This window comes from Melozone crissalis, unplaced genomic scaffold, assembly GCF_028551555.1.
Source record: "Melozone crissalis strain CALT ecotype California unplaced genomic scaffold, PUWL_Pcris_2 ptg000056l_1, whole genome shotgun sequence".
Classification (NCBI taxonomy): domain Eukaryota; kingdom Metazoa; phylum Chordata; class Aves; order Passeriformes; family Passerellidae; genus Melozone; species Melozone crissalis.
Window position 1 is genome coordinate 4,855,726 of NW_026535834.1, and position 17,047 is coordinate 4,872,772.

Below are 17,047 nucleotides of genomic sequence, written 5' to 3' on the forward strand. Positions count from 1 at the left end.
AAAGTCCCTCAGCATCTGAAACAACCATTCCATATTTTTCCCACCACGTTGTGCTGCACAGCTAACAGCCACTGAAGATGGAGTTTTACTCTTTTTTCTTGGCCTGAAGTCTCACAAAAGCCTTTTTCTGTAAGACTTTCTCCTCTGCTGTGAGCTGTGTCTCAGGTACCACCACCACAGCAGCTCCTCCTCATCCTCCTGCCTGCACCAGGGCTCCCAGCCACAGCACTGGGGCACTGAGGGTCAGATAAGGACCTCTGATCCACTTCATGCCAAAAGTAGAGGCTGAGTTAAAGTTTTTAGACACTAAAATTATTGTTTAATTAGGTAGCTAAGTCAGCTGTTTACTCAGCTGAGAAACCTGCTTTCCATCTGTGAAATGAACCTGCTTCCCCCAGTGAACCTGCTTCCCCCTAAGCCAAGCTATGGCTCCCCACTTAGGAGGGGCACCAAATCCAGAGGCTCAGGACTTCTCCTCCCAGCTCCCCTCCTCAGGGCTGTGCCCCCTATTCCTTATCCAACCCCACCTGCTGCTCATCCCTCCCAGAGCTGCTGATCCTGCCCGAGGCACAGCTTCCACCTTCTCTCTCTCAGCCCCCAGCACATCTCCCCTCCCATCCCCCAAAATCCTGCCCCTGGCATGAATATGCATTATGCAGCTTGGGGCTTTTCCTTTTAAACACAGGGGTGCCCCTGAGTGCACCCACAGCTGCTGTTATGGATTTAAAAGCAGTTGTACAGATGTATGTGCACCCATGGGAATATGATCATGTATTATTGCAGGAAATTGTTTCTCTCAAAAGTCTCCAAAAAAGAGCAGTCTGGGACTGCCTGTTGCTGATTTTTCTCATCTTTACCCCCACACATGCAGAGGAGACTTCCACAATAAAAACTGAAAATAGATTTCTGGTGAAGTCTAAATTAAGAATATTTTCCTCTGCTTAGGCAGGCATTTGACAGTGTAATTCTTAAATAGACTTTATTGCTATTAAATTTAATACCCATGAAGGATTACATATCTGCTTCTTTGCAAGTCTGACAGGATTAGGAGAGTGGTGTCTGCTTAGTGTTCTTAAAACACTCACAAAGCCCTGAGCAAGAAACCTTTTCTGAGGGCTGTAAAATGCCAAGGGTCCAGGGAATTGCACCGTGCCAGGAAATCAGATGGCGTGCCCTTTGAGGAGCTCCACATTCCAGCTGCCAAGGCACGTGGTGACAAAGACACAGCCACTGTGTCTGCACCCAAATATTCCAAATTCTGCTCCCTGGCACTGTAAAAACACAGGCTTCAAGCCAGGCAGCTGGCTGGAGGAGCAGGAGCTCACACCCCTTCTCCACAGGCTGAGAAACTCTGGCATTTGGGGACAGGGTGAAAACACTTTGTAATACTAATATTGCAAGCAATTAATTGTTCAGAGTTGCAACGTTTGTAATGATCTCACTCTCTCTCAGAGATCTGCATGGAAAAAGGGTCAGTTCCTCTATGGATTTGTAGTGGGGATGTTAAACCCTTGTTAGAGCAGGAGGCACAGGCCAGGATGGGATGAGCCAGGCTGGCTCCAGCTTTCCTGGAATGGTGAGGGATTGGCACAAGGCCCTTTTGGGGATTTGTCTCTTTAAAATGATCCTCAGTTTCTCAAAAGAGGCTGAAAGTCAATATTGTTTGCTCTAATTAATGGCCTCACCAGCTCAGGCACCAGCCCTAGGCAAATCCACCCCAAAAATCCCCTGGAATAAACACTGGCACTTTGATGATAGCTAGGAGGTGACTTGCCTTGCATTACAGTAAATTGGCATGTGGGAAGAACAAACCAGCCTTGCCACTTCCCAGCTCCCTCTGGAAAGCTCCTGAGCAGGCTGGGATGCTCCACCCTCCATCTCCAAGGGACAGGGACAGTGTCCTGAGAATCAGAGCCACCCCTGGCAGGCTCTGAAGCACAGGATGTAAAGGTGCAGGGGCAGGGAAGCCTATTTTTGGTTCAGCTGCTGTAAGGGTGGCTCCAGCATTTACAAAGATGGATTAGCTTTGGATATTTGCAGGTATAAGAGTTTGGCATTGGAAATCCTAGGAAAAAAGCACTTGAATTAAAGCAATTGTGGGGATTCTTATATTTATATTATTTTTGTGTTTTCCTTGTTACAGCCCCAGGGAAGACAAGCATGCATGGCAGGAAGGCTGGAGGCACCTCCACAGGCAGAGTTGATCTGCAGAAAGCGAATGACAGCAAAGCAGCAGCTCCTGGTGGGCACAGAGAGGATTTACCCACCTCCAGCATGATGTGATGGCCAGGAATCCCTGGAAAGCTCATTTTCTGCTACAAAGGGGGAAGAAAGAAGAGATTAGAAAAGAAAAATTACTGTAAGAGTTGCCTTCAAAACTCCAGCAGCAGATTGAAATGTAATCTCCAACTACTTCTTCACCTCCACAGCTCAGCTCAAATTCCTCCCAACTGTTTCCTTTACATCAAAGACACAGAAACTTGAAAAAAAAATCAAAGCAGCAAACAAATCATGAAGGAAAAAGGGATTCTTAAGCAGTGAGTGAGCCAGGCCTCCATTTGCCTGAGGAGAGACCACAGACAGAGCCTTGCAGTTGCTTACTAAAAGATGGGGTCACATGGGAAGGCTCTTGGCTAAATCCTCTGCCCCAAAACCCACATCTAGGCTCAGGTAAGCCTGGCTTAAAGCCTCACTTCCAAACCAGGCTGCTTGCACTGAAAAGCAGCTGGGGGCACAGGAGAAAATCTGGAGTCATTGCCAGGGGCTGGGAAAGGGGTCAGGCACCTTGCCAGGGCTTCCCAGGGGCTGAACCTCAGCCACAGTCACCCAGCCCCAATTAAAACCCCAATTTCTGATGGGAAATAAGAGTTTTCATTGGTAGACTCCAGGCTGGGAGGATGTCACTGTGTCACAGGTTTGAATCATCTGCTCAATACGAGATCACAGCATCAGTCAAGAATAAATATTTCCATCCTCATCTCAGATTTATTGTCACTGGAGGCTGATGTGAGTGCACGAGGACCCACAGCCACCCAACACAGGATCACAGAATCACAGAATGGTTTGGATTAGAAGGAACCTTAAAGATCTTCTAGTTCCAGCCCCCTGCCACAGGCAGGGACACATTCCACTATCCCAGCTTGCTCCAAGCTCCATCCAGCCTGGCCTGGAACACTTCTAGAGATGAGGAATCCACAACCTATTTGGGCACCCTATGCCTCACCACCCTCACAGTCAAGAATTTCCTCCTAATATCTAATCTCACCCTGCCCTCCTCCAGTCTTAGAGCCATTCCCCTTTGTCCTGTCACTCCATGCCCTTGTCCAAAGTCCCTCTCCAGCTCTCTTGCCAGCCCCTGGAAGATGCAATAAGGTCTTCCCAAAACCTTCTGTTTCCCAGGCTGAAAAACCCCAACCCTCTCAGCCTGTCAATAGGGAGGTTTTTCCCCACACGGCTGAGTGGGAAGCAGCCCTCAGAATGAGAGGGTAATTCACTGCCCAGCCCTCAGTAACAAACACTGAACGCACTCCTGACATGGGGCTGAGGGATCTGGCAGGGAGCAGAGCACTCCTGGGGAGTTTCCTTTGCATTAAGTGCTTTTGACACTAATGTTGGTGCCTAAGCAAACACATTGGGATGACTAAAAACACCCAGGCTGCTAGGAATCACAGGGCTGCTAGGAATCACAGAGCACACACTGGGAATGCATTGGCTGAGAGCAAAGCAATGTGCTTCTGTTTTTAAGGCATGGGTGTGTTGGGTTCTGTGAGGTGCCTGTGGGTGAGACAACTGCACTTCCTCACAGCACCCCTCTGCTATTTATGAAGCAGACCTAAATAGTCTGCATTAAAAAGTCACATTTGTGGATTATGCTCATGTGGAGTGTAATTGGATTTGATTGTGCTCTTTGCTGATACAGGAACTAAACCCACATCTTGCACTCAGTAGAATTAGTGTTGCAAGGATGGCTAAAAGGGGAAGAAATTCAGCTTCACTGCCTGTATTTCCCAGTGCTGCCACACAGCACTAAAGGTTTTGTTGCTCAGATCTGCAGCCCAGATATTCCTGTTTGGAAGAACCTGAGATTCCAGGGATTATAAAGGATGCGTGGGAGTACTAGGCAGATCTCCATGCTGAAGATGAAAAAGACTCTCACAGAAATACTTAATGGCCTTTGAAGCAAGAATAAAGCAGGCAGGATATTTTTAGCAGCCTGCCTGCACTTGCCAACACCTGCATCTGCTGATGGCAGAGGCTCCCCAGGGCTGGCACTCAGCTCCTCTCTGCCACTCCACTCTGGAGAACAACGCAAGAAAAGTGGGAAAAAACCACACAAGCTTGGCTGAAAGAGGCAGTGTACCCTACTAAAGGACCCCTGAAAAATCACCTCTGAAATATGTCAGGGATGATGGTTCTCCTTCTACCAACCTGTTTGTGCTTCAAAGATGCCACCCTGGAGCACTGAAGGTTGCATGGTGGGAGTATCCCTTAGGACAAGAGAAGGACCAAGATGGGACTTACTCATCAAGACTTCACAAGTTCCCTCCTTTGCTCACCTCTTCTCTTGGTTAAGGACATGGTATTTCCAACTGGATCCTCTGTTTTGGGCTTCTTTCTGGAAAGCCAGATGGTGGCTGTTGCCCCAAGACACCAGCACTACCCAGCTATGGAAATGCTGAAGTGATGCAAGTTAAAATTTCTTTGGAACTCGCACTTCAAAGCATCATAAAAATACAGAGTGGTTCAGTGTTTTGCATGTTTGCCTACCACTCCAAAGAACAGTTAGGAGCAGGTTGATAAGTGGGGCTTTGTAATTATCCTGTGTGTTTTTCCTCTCACCCCATCTGCCATGAGTTTCCTTAGGAACAGGCACACACACTGGAGTGAAGCATTTTCCCATGAAAAACTACCAACACCAGATTGTGTATGTTCTAAGGAAATTACTTGTTTTCACTTGTTTGGTTGTTTGACATTAAAAATTTGAAGTGTCTGAATTTTCCAGTAAGAGGAACTTAATCTTATTGTACAAGGAATTCTCCCAAGCCAGTAATAACATTTCTGAAGGAACCAGTCATGGAAAACATGTTTCTCAGCACTGTTCTCAGGACAAGAAATTAAGAAATTTCCTAGGTAAATCTAAAACTAAAAACAAAAAAGGAGAAATTAAAGCCAAGGGTTTGGGATAGAGGGATGGCTGGAACCACTGTTTAAGAATGATAAATGGGAATTTAATAAGTTTCTGCTCCTACTAAGAGGATTTTTCTGCTTCACCAGGAGAGCCAACCATTGTGGTTTAGATTACAAAGGGTCATCTCACCCTGGAATAAAATTATCAGTTTATTTGCATGCTGGGCCATGCAAATCCACACAGCACTATTCATCAGCTTTCCAGCTCGATGAGAAAGTCCAGGATGAGTTTCCTGGTTGCCCAGAGAAGCTGTGGAGCAGAGTCCCTGGAATTGTCCAGGGTCAGGCTGGGTGAGGCTTGCAGCAACCTGGGATAGTGGAAGGGGTTGGAACTGGGTGATCTCTCCCTCCCTTCCAACCCAACCCACTCACATGAGAAATACATTTTGCTGACAGGCCCATATCTCTCCATTCTCCTGCTGGAAGGGGAGACATGAGTTTTGTCTCTGCTGGGGCTTGTGTGTGCAGCAAAAGCCCTTCTGTCAACAGGCACCAAGGAAACCAGCTGGCTGCATCCCAACTAAACCATGCAAGATCCAATCCACCAGCTCACAGCCTGTGGGATTGTTGCCTGCTTGAGCTGAGGCATTCAGCTGGAGCAGGGTCTGTGACCAGGGCTTGAGGAAAAACGGAGACACATCACCCTCAAGCCCTCCTTTGGGTTTGTCTTTGCTTCTGCCACCCTGCTGTGTACTCACTGTGCTCCTTCCCATGGACAGAGGGCATCCCTCCTCTCCACCAGGGCATCCTCACTCTGTACTCTGATGATCCAGAGAAAGTCTGGCTACACAAGGAGAAGAAAAATTTAAAAAAAAAAATTAAAATATTTCATACTTACCAAGGACTGTAAAGAGCATCAACTTGATGAATACTGTTCACTACTAACAGTAATGATTTATTGATTTTTTTCAGGAAGCAGATTAATTCAGAGCCAGTCTGACGTAGATCTTTCTTTTCCCCTGTATTTATTGCTGCTGCTCAAAGTCTTTCCCTGTGTTCTGTGGGCATGTTGCAGGGCTGAGCACTGCAATGAGTGTGGTTGTCCTGGATTATTCACTTACCAGGGAGGATCTTTGTAACAGGAGGCCAAGGGCAATTGCAATCCCGTTCTGAAAAGCTGCATTTCATTTTTTATTCAGGCATCCTTTGAGGAGCCTTGAGAGTTTCTCCATCATCTGAAGCTATTGCCTTAATCCAAATTGTTGATTCCATTGCTTTCCATGAATTTAGCACTTAAAGGGATTAGGGCAGAGAAAACTTTAATTTTCCTTCTGACCTTTTAACATCACCAAATGAAAGTTGGGACATCAGTGAAGGGATTTTAAGTCAGTAATTGTTTTGCAGTGACTGTGTTTGTGAGCCAAACACTCTCCCTGCCCTAATCCTTGCTCCCTGTGTGGAGCAGAGTCATCTGCTACAGTCTTCTGGGTTTGGCTTCACAGCAGCCTTGCCAACAGGACAGAACTTGCAAACAAGGCAAGAGAGCAGTGATCCAAATAAAAATTGCAGAGATGAGGCTGCTCTGCTGGAGCCCCAGCAAGTTCTCTAAATGGGCTGCTGCTGAAATCCTGACCTTGTTTGCTCTTGGGCTGCCTGAGCTGCTGCCTACCCTGTAGCCAAGATTAATTAATTCTCATATTGATGTGTCGAGCCGCTGCCATGGAACCATAAAACAGGCAGAAAGCTGTCGGCATCCTGTAAAACTCGAGGAGGAGACAGGGAATCAACACGTAGGGATTTACAGAGGGGCATGCCAAGTTGCACAGCTTTCATCTCAGGTTGTGCTGCCTGAAAAGAGGCAGATCAGGTACCTCATCCTGGGCTGTTACCTTGGGCAAGAGTTAATGGATTTGCACAAGCACAAGTGAAAGGACAGTAGCTGAGGAAACCAGATCCTCGTGCCTTTGATGTCTCTTCAGGTAAGAAGCTGAGCTGAGGAGGCTGCCTCTGGCAGACAGGTTTAGTTACAGTGATGGGCTGTGGGTTCAGATTTCCTTTTGGCCCCCAGCCTCCTCCCTGGCCCTGCTTTGGTTTCCAGTTCTGTCACTTCATACAGTTGCAGTGGTGTTGCTGGAGCTAGAACAACAATTTTAGAGCAGGGTGGTCCATGCTCATGGAGGAGATGATAGAGAGGAAAGCAAAGCAGCTGTGCAAGAAGCAGCAAGGCTGGAAGGAGAGCAGGAAGGAGCTCCTGTGGCAGGAGCCTCCCATCCCCATCCCCTCAGAGAAGAAGGCCCAGGGGCTGTGCAGCACTTGGCTGTGCTGGGGTCAGGGCAGGTGGCTCAGCCACAGACAAGGACACACAGGCTGCCCACCAGGCCAGCTCCACTGCCTCCCTGCTGTCCTCTGCCTCCTTGGGAGGGAACCAGCTCTTGCAACATCTCTGCCCTCTCCAGCACAATGAGCCCCTGTCAGGAGCCTTCACTTGCTCCTCTACCACAGCACAGCGAAGCCACAGACAAGAACCCTGGTGTTGCAACACCATTGTGCTGTCACAAGCCATCTCAGCTAAAAATAAACTGCTGCTAAACAACCTTCAGACTCACTTTCACCAAATGCTGCAAGGAGGACATCCATCAAGAGCACTCAGGGCACAAATAACTTCAGAGAGTCTGAGGAGTTTTATTTTTTGTCTCTCTTCTGAGGGTAAATCCCCCCCAAGCCCTCTCCTGATCTTCTATCCCAGTCAAGTACCCTGGAGCACCTGTGGCTTCTCCACAAGCTCTGTTTTAATGTGAAGGCTTTTATTTCCCTGCTCTCCTCACTTCAGGGTTCCCATGGATGCCCAGGAGGGCAAATCCCCACGTGGGAACAGAAACAACCCTCACCTTTGCTTTGAGCTGAGTAGAAGTGCCCTGTGAGCTCTGGCTCTTATCTCACCCTAACATGTTTTGTGGCAGATGCAGGTTTTGCTCACCCTGTCCTGTTTTGTGGTACATGGAGGTTTAGCTCACCCTGCCATGTTTTGTGGTACATGGAGGTTTAGCTCACCCTGCCATGTTTTTTGGTGACATGCAGGTTTTTCTCACCCTGCCATGTTTTTTGGTACATGCAGGTCTAGCTCACCCTGCCATATTTTGTGGTGATGTGCAGGTTTAGCTCACCCTGCCATGTTTTTTGGTACATCCAGGTTTTTCTCACCCTGCCATGTTTTTTGGGATGTGCAGGTTTTTCTCACCCTGCCATGTTTTTTGGGATGTGCAGGTTTTGCACAGCTCTGCAGGGAGTGGGATCCAGCCTTGCGGAAAGCCGCTCACAGAAAAAAGCTGGCGACAAATCCCAGTGAGATTTTTTGTTTTGTCTGAGTCAGGACTGCTCCATCTCCGGCTTCTGCTGGTCCTGGCAGCAGTGCAAAGCCAGGGCCAGCTGATCTTGCCTCAGTCTTAGCAGGTTATCTGGAGTTCAGCTCTCCCCTGCTGCCCCTGAGTGAGAATGTGGTGTGAGAGCTGCCCTGAGTCGCAGCCACACATTGTCCTGCTGCTGGGAAAGCTGTGCTAGGCAGGCTCCTCTCAGCTCCTCACCTTCTAAAACAAGCTGGAGAGAGAATATCTGCCCCATGACGCTCCTGAGGACACTTTTGCCAAGTGGCTCTGTGCACATCACACCCAGCCCCACTGCAGTCACATCTGCTTCCCCTGTGACCGAGAGAGCAGCTCTCAGCTTCAGAGTGTGTCTCACTCACACAAGATCTTCCTTCCCTGTCCTACACACTTTCTTTCCGTTGTTTTCCAGCTCTGTGAGAAAGACAAAGAGCCTGGAAACAAAAAGTTGGATCTTTTTTTCTTTCCCTGTCTCCCAATTGCAGAAGTGAGCTGCAGCCCCACAAGACCCAGCAGCCTCTCCCACTGGGCTCAGTGGAAGCCTTTGGTGCCTCCACAGCCCTGCCATCCTACAGACCTGCAGAAGACTTCAGGATCTGGTCTGGAAAGTTTTGGGATTCAATCTAAAATTGATGAGGGGGAGAGCAGCATAGCCCCTGCCCCAGCTCCAGCTCCAGCACATGAACCCCACTGCTGGCAGCAGAGACCCCATCACCTCTCATCCTGCCTGCTTGGTTTCAAAATAGCCACATGCTTAACCCAGGGGCCACAGAGCCATGCCCAGGAGGAAATTCCCCACCTTTTATCCTCCTGCTTTGCCTTTTGGCCTTTTAAGAAGACTTGGACTAAGTAAAGGACAGGACATGGAGCTGGAGGGCAGCTCAGGCTGCCTTCCCACACTGCCAGCTGTGATCCATGGAGAGGGGACATTCAGTCTCACCTGGACCCTGGGTGGCTGCAGAATTATGGGCTGGCCTGTGCTGACAGGGCATGGGGAGAGCTGGAAAATAAAATGCCCCTGGCTCTTCAAATGCCCTCCTGGATCGTACCCATGTTACCAGCATAGAGCAGTGGGACAGGCAAGGGTGGGAGATGCAGGGGTGGGAGATGCAGTGGTGGGAGATGCCCAGGGCTCAGCTCAGGCACCCAGGAAGACTCACACAATGTGCCCAGGACCAGGCCATGGGAAGGTTTTGATTCAGAGGTACAAAACTACTTCTCAGTTATAGCAAATACATCTTTGATGCTCCTTCATCCAAGGGTTAAATTTTCAGACTGGCTCAGTATGACACCTCCCTGGGACAGTGTTGAGTGAGGGCAGAGCATTTCCCAGTGCACAGATCCCTGGTGAGGGCTTTGGGGCTGCCACTGGGATCTTTTGCTGCTTTGCCAGAAGGGTTCATCACCAGAGCCCCTCTCAGGAGTGCTTGGCAGGGAGCAACCCATGCTGAGGAGTGTGGGGAGCCAGAACAGGGCCAGAGCTCCTCCAAACACTGCTCCAGGCCAACTCCCAACTGGAGCAGGCACAGGCATGAGCTGGGCCTGTGTTAACCAAATTAAAAGGAGTTTTTGACTGGGGCCTAGTGAGTGGCAAGCACAGGATGCACTCCAGCTCCTCGTAACAAACCTTATCAGCTTCAACCCTGTGGAAAGGTTTGTGCTCACAGAAACTGCTGGAAAGCCCCAGGCACAGAAATCTCTGGGCTGATCCATGTGACCAGTATGGAATCATAGAATGGGTTGGGTTGGAAGAGACTTTAAAGATCATCTTGTTCCATCCCCTGCTAAGGGCAGGGACACCTTCCACTATCCCAGGTTGCTCCAAGCCCCATCCAGCCTGGTCTGGAACACTGCCAGGGATGGGACAGCCACAGCTGCTCTGTGCAATCTGTGCCAGGGCCTCTCCACCTCAGAGTAAAGAATTTCCTCCTAATATCCCGTCTAAACCTACTCTTCTTCAGCTAAAGGCTTGGGTTTATGTATTTTTTCCATCAGCCTGATTTTCCCTGTTTCTGCATAAATGCTTAACATTCTTCTGAAATGGCCTTTTAAAATTTTCCATTTTGAATAAAATCTAGTGTGTAAAAGAATAAAAAAGAATTAAAAAAAAAAAAAAAAGCTGCATGTGGCCAAAACAGACTAAATTGCCAGTATATAGGATTTGTGCTGAATCATTGTTACATTTGGCTCTTCCTTATGTCAATACCCCCCGTGCTTTTAAGGCTGCATTAAAAATACAAAAAAGGACCCAGACAAGGACAAGGACAGTTCAGGCCAAACTTTGGTACCAATGAATTGGTCAAATATACCAAGCAGCTGCTTTAAAGTCCAGAATCAATATTTTCACATCAGAGCACTGCACAAAACACAAACCAGAGAAACTGGGGAGGGTTTGACAGGATTTTCTTTGGAAAGTCCTGGCTGGGCTGAGGTGGCCTGGGAGGCTGAGCTGGCAAGGAGTCAAGGTTGCAGAAGCCTTTATGGGACCTTTGTGCAGAGAGAGATCCAAGGCTTTTATGGCTTTGCAGCTGTATGGGCTGAACTGGAATTTGCTGGGCTACAACTGTTTTCCACTGGATGTACTGGGAACTGTAGCTGCCATTCTGCAGGATAAATTTGGTTATGTGGTGATGGGAATTTCCTCACATGAAAAAAAATCATTTCCCTGCCTGGTTTATGTGTCCTGAAATATACCAAGAAGGGGAAAGCCATGCCAGATGGTGCAGAGCAGACAGGAACCCCATGGTTTGCACCCCACCTTCTCCTCCTGGCTGGCTGCACTGCTGAATAAATGAGGCTGCAGGGAGGATAAGTGGGGATGCTGCTGCTGCTGCTGCTTGGAGGGTAAATTACTGCTTTGTGAATGAAAGCAGCAAGGTCTGTTCATCAGATATAACTTGTTCCTGTTAGGATGGAAAAGCTCAAGCCAAGGAGCTTCTCTCCACAAAAGCAAAATTTGTGAAGCAGTTCATGCCAGGCAGTCATTACTTTTCTGATCAAAGAGTGTTTGAGATTAACAGAGGAGCTCTCCATATCCAACATGTAGATGCACATGAACACCCTGTCTCAACTGCTGGGAAGCTCCAGGAGATGGGAAGGTGGGGCAGCAGGGAGAAAAGCTGGATTCATCCAGACAGCACAAACAGCTGGCTTCTGAGGGGAGAGAAAAAGGAAAAGGAAAAGGGAAAGGAAGGGAAAGGGAAAGGGAAAGGGAAAGGGAAAGGGAAAGGGAAAGGGAAAGGAAAAGGAAGGAAAGAAAGAAAAGGAAGAAAGGAAGAAAGGAAGAAAGGAAGAAAGGAAGAAAGGAAGAAAGAAAGAAAGAAAGAAAGAAAGAAAGAAAGAAAGAAAGAAAGAAAGAAAGAAAGAAAGAAAGAAAATGCATGTCCCAGAACATATTGGGGAGCATCCAGGGTGCTGTGGAGGGCCAGATTGTCCCAGGAGAGATTTAACTGGTGTGATTTAACCCAAAATGTGCTGGGTGCTGCAGCTCTATCCCCTGGGACAGTGAGACAGAGCCCTTAGTCAGCCCTGAAGAATGCTTGGGAAGGCAGTGGGGATGCTGAGCCTGCCTCTCTCACAGGCCAGGATGGAAACCTCAGACTGGAAACAGAGCCTGGAAATGAGGAGATGAACCCTGGTGTGGCAGGAAGGGGAAGGGTAAAGTAGAAAAAGCTCTGATAAGAAGGGCCATGTAACCAGAACAAATATTGGGTGATTCAGCAGCAGCAAGTGGCCCAGGAAGGGCTGAAGGGCACTCCTTGCCGTGTTTGGTTTGTCAGCTGGGATGGTGCCAGCCCCAGGCAGGAGAAGCAGCACAAGGAGTGAGTGGGCACCTCCTCCTCAGGGCAGCACCTGCTTGGGCTCTGGAGCCCCAAAAAAGCCCATCTCTGGGCTTCTCCCAGCTGAAAAGATTCATTTTCCTGTGGTAGGCTTGGATCTCCATCCCACAGGGATGGGAACAGCCCTTGGTACCAGCAGCCAGGACTCACAGCCGAGTTTGCTGCGTGTGCCAGGGGACAAACCCTGCACAGCCCATGCTCCTGCACAAGGGATGCTGCAAGAAACACAGTCCCCTCCCAGCCAGTGCCTTGCCAAGAGGCAAATAAATGTCCCCACTGCCTGTGTACCTTGTGGCTGGAGAGCAGGTCTGGCTGTAGCCCTCGTTTCAGAGCCAGGATCCACCCCCACAATGTTCACACCACCTCAGCCCTGGGCTTGGCTACTGGGTCAGTGCCCAGCCTGGCTCCTGCCCTTTTTTATCCCCTAAATCCCTGCAGCAGGCAGTCAGGAGAGGGTTCACTCACTCTCTTCCCATGGGATGCACTGGAAGGGGTCACACAATGTGCTCAGGTTTTGGAAAGCTGAAGGTGTTCCAGGTCACAGGCAGGATTTCCATTCCATCCCCAGCAATACAGGCCTGGAGTCCAGGCTGAGCAGCCACCTTCAGAAACTCAGCAATGTAAGATAACAAACAGGAAAATATAAACCCAACTCCAGCACCTCCCAAAAACATGACCCAAAGTTTACTTGTGAAAATCCAGGCTCTCACCCCATATCTAACCACAGCTGTGCTTCCTGCTGGCCCCACCTCTCAGCCTGGCACGGCTGTTCCTCCACAACACCCAGCTGGGAGACAGATCTGACACATCTTCACCTCCCAGGCAGAGCCAGGTGCCAGCTGGGGGTCTCTGACATGCAGGACCCCCATGTTTTGCTCTTGGGCTCTCACAGATGGGCCGTGGCTCAGAGGAAGGCTGGCAGGACACCTCTGGTACCTGTGGAAAACTGGCCAAGTTCATGGGAAAAACAGGCAACAGAAATGGTGTGGATCCCACGGGGAAGAGGAGGAACAAGTCCCTGTGCTCTGAGCCTCTTTCCATGGGAAAGGGGAGAGTGTCTGGCCCCAGGATTGTGCTGAGCAAGGGGAAGCAGCACCCTCTGTTCCCAGCAGTGATGGAGAGATGGCCCTGGCACCCCCAAAACTGACATTGCCCCTACCAAAACTGACATTCCCACCCCAAAACTGACATTCAAACCAATGGCAACACTGCTCACACCACAGCAAAGAAACCCCTGCCCTGCTGGGCAGAGCTGTGCTTATTTATGTGCTCATTATTTACACCACCTCCGAGTGCTGACTGAGCACTGGAGCAGCTCAGCAAGCCAGGTGAATGAACAACAGATAACCCCCCAAAACAAAACACAGGCTCAAAGAGTGATAAAATCAACTTTTCAGAGGTCACATTGATGATTTCTCCTTGGTACAATGCTGTTCCTCCCCAAACAGGGAGCAGAAACTGCAGTGGAGGATCAGAGATGGACAAAGAGACAAAAGGAGGAGGATGAACAAGACAATGCACAGCTCCTGCAGGTACAGAGGGAGGTGTGTCTGTGGGCTGGCTGGGCTGAACACAGATTTGCAAAGACTTGTCCAGTGATTGACCAACCTGCAAGAGCCAAGGAGCCGCTGAACATGACCTGCTCACAAGGCCAGATGGAAAGTCCCTCAAAGATCTGCATTACTGGCTGAGAATTAGGGGGAAAAACCAAACAGAAGATTGTAGTGCTGCTGGAGACCACATGCATGGGACAAAAATGCTTCCCCATCAGCACAAGGGAAATATCCTTGAGGTTGGATGGGGGCTGGAGCAAGCTGGTCCAGCAGAAGGTGTCCTTGCCCATGGCAGGGGGTTTGGAACTAATGATCCTCAAGGTCCTTTCCAGCCCAAACCATGCTGTGATTCCATGAAAACAAGAAATGTTTGTCACAGGCCTCTTGCCACGGGCACTTGCTGCTAATTTAACTGCACATCAAGGTTCAGTGCTCCACCTGCAGTGTCCCTGGCCCTGGGGAATGCAGGTAGCAAAACACCAGGGACCTGCCAAGGAATCCAGCAGCTTTGGCTGCCCCTGCAGAGGCTGGTGAGGAGCTGCTGCCATGTCCCAGCGCCCTGACCACCCAGACACCAGGGACACTTTCCCTGCCCACACCCAGCTCTGGCAGTGCAAGAGCTGGGGCTCATTGCATCATCCCCTCTGCACCTCCCTGGGCCAGCTCTCCATCAGCCCCACACCTGCCAGCTTTCCCTGGGGCATCTTCACCAGCTGGCTCCAGACAGTGCTTGCCCCGTGGCCCAGAAAATACCCAATATTTCAAATCATGTCCTGCTCACAGGGAATGCCAAAATTAAGATTTTTCCAGTGAGCAGCACCAGTTCCTGGTGTTCTCCTGAGACAGAATACCAGAATCCCTGCTTCAAGCCCTCTGTGCCAGCTCCTGCCAGCCTGCAAAGACTTGCCCCAGAGGGATGGGGTTGCAGGGTTTGGAGGTGCCTGGAAAGGGCTGCCATGGGCAGGGATTCAGCTTTACCCACCACAAGCAGGAGGATCTTGCTTGGAGACCAGAAATGAAGGCAGAAATGGAGCAATTGGCCTCTGAGGAAAGGATGGAGAGGGGCAGGTTTAAGCACAGGGTGGTTGTTCTCAGCCCCAAGCTTGACAGAGCTCAAGGAAGATTTGGACAAGGCTTTCGGGCACATGGTGGGATTATTGGGGTTGCCCTGTGCAGGGCCAGGAGCTGGGCTTGGATGATCCTGGTGGGTCCCTCCCAACTCAGGATTTTCTATGCCTTTATGAAAGCAGAGCCTGAGTGCTCCCAGGAATGTCTCAGTAACACTGTCAGGGAAAAGCTGCCCCAGAACAGCTGCTCCCCTTGGGCTGGAGAGCAACCAGAGCCATTGCACCCCATTTGCATGGCTACCCCAGCCCTCTGGAAAGCTCCCTGTTCTCCTGCCCTCTGCTGCAGGGTGGCTCTGCCACCATCCTGACACAGCAAAGCCCTGAAAGCAGATGCAACTGCACATTAACATGAAGTCATCAAGAGCTCTTGGCCTGAGGGATCCATGAAATCTGAAGAGAAGGGGCTGGTGCCAGAGCTGAGGACCTTGGGCACCCACCTGTGTCTCAGGGCATGGGGAGGGAGGGAGGGCATCACTGGGCATCACTGCATCCCACCCACAATTTTTCAGCCCTTCCTTTGTGGCTATTTTTGACCTTCTGCCTAAGCACATAAGCTGCTTTGCAGAGCAACTACAGCCTTTGCAGCCTTTACTGACTCCCTCTGAAAGCATGACTGAGGATTGCCAGGAGGGAGATGCCAGAGCCACGCTCACTTTGATGTGGTTTATTCACCTGGACACTTTGCGGGCTTCAAATCATGCAAGGCAGGCAGCAGGAGGGCTGGCAGTGCCCAGCTGGCATCTTGAGACTCAGAGGTTAAATAGATTATTAAAGCAAGAGCCGTGTGCTTACAGCTCTCACTACACAGCAGAGACAGAACCAGAAAGCCAAATCAGCCCCACTTCACAATAAACACTGGGTATTGGGTTTTAGGAGCATCTCACAGTGACCTCAGTGGCCCATTTCATGTGTGGTGGCATGGAAGGGAGTCCAAAGGTGAAAAGGCTTAATTAGTAACACTTGAAGCTGATTACCATGGCCCATATATAGGGTGACCTGCATCTACTATCACTTAGCATGGTAATGACTAAGTACAGTATGTGGTTTAAATATCTCCCTAATGCTAAAGCTAAATGCATCTATAGCCCCAACCCTCTAATTGACTGATTCTAAATATGATAGATTAGCTTTCCATCTCATTATATGTATCTAATCAGGGGATGAGGGCTCCTATACCCTTGGACACTTGGTTTTTCATCTCTACTGTCCTACAACAGCAATTAAAAGAAAATCACTTCTCTGCTTGTGTTGTCTTGTACCCTGTCTCAGGAAGATGCTGGATTTAGTTTATGATGGTCATAAAATCAAGATGCAGAACACTGTTTTCTGTCTTGGTGGGCACCAAGATTGAGAAGCTTAGAGGTTGTCTGTGTGACCTTTTCCCAAGGACCCCAAATCAGCACAGGGCTCCTGCTGCCTGTGGTCATCACTCCATGAACAACTCTCAGGGGCAGCAGTGCCCAGGGGGAAAGCTGGGAGCAAGGAGTAGGAAGGGTCTAAGTACCACCAGCAGTTTAGGTTCATCCTTTCTCAACTAAAATTCTCATTTAAATATTGTCTAAATGAGGGTGGTTCTGTGCAGGGCCAGGAGTTGGACTCAATGATCCTTGTGGGTCCCAACACCTCAGAATATTCTGTTCTTAAAAGAAGCTTTCTGATTCCAGTCTCAGGTGCCTTTTCCTGCACTGCCCAAGGTCCGGCACACCAGGCAGGCTCCTCTCCCCAGGAGCTGCTCAATGGCCCCAGCCCGAGTGCACAGGTGGGTGGAGGACTAAGGCAGAGTCCCTGGGTGGCCTCAAGTGCCTCTTCCAGCCCAGCTGAGCACTAATGAGCTTTGTGCATTAAGGCTTTCACTCCAGGCTGGGTAGCTCCAGGCAACTCCTTGCTCACACCTTGTCTCTGCCTAGGAACCATCTCCAAGGCACAACACTGTGTGCCACAGGCCTGGTGGGGAACTCCAAACACATTTGTTAGGGCCCTAAATCAGCTTGGAGGAGTCCTTGGGGTACACTCCACCAAAA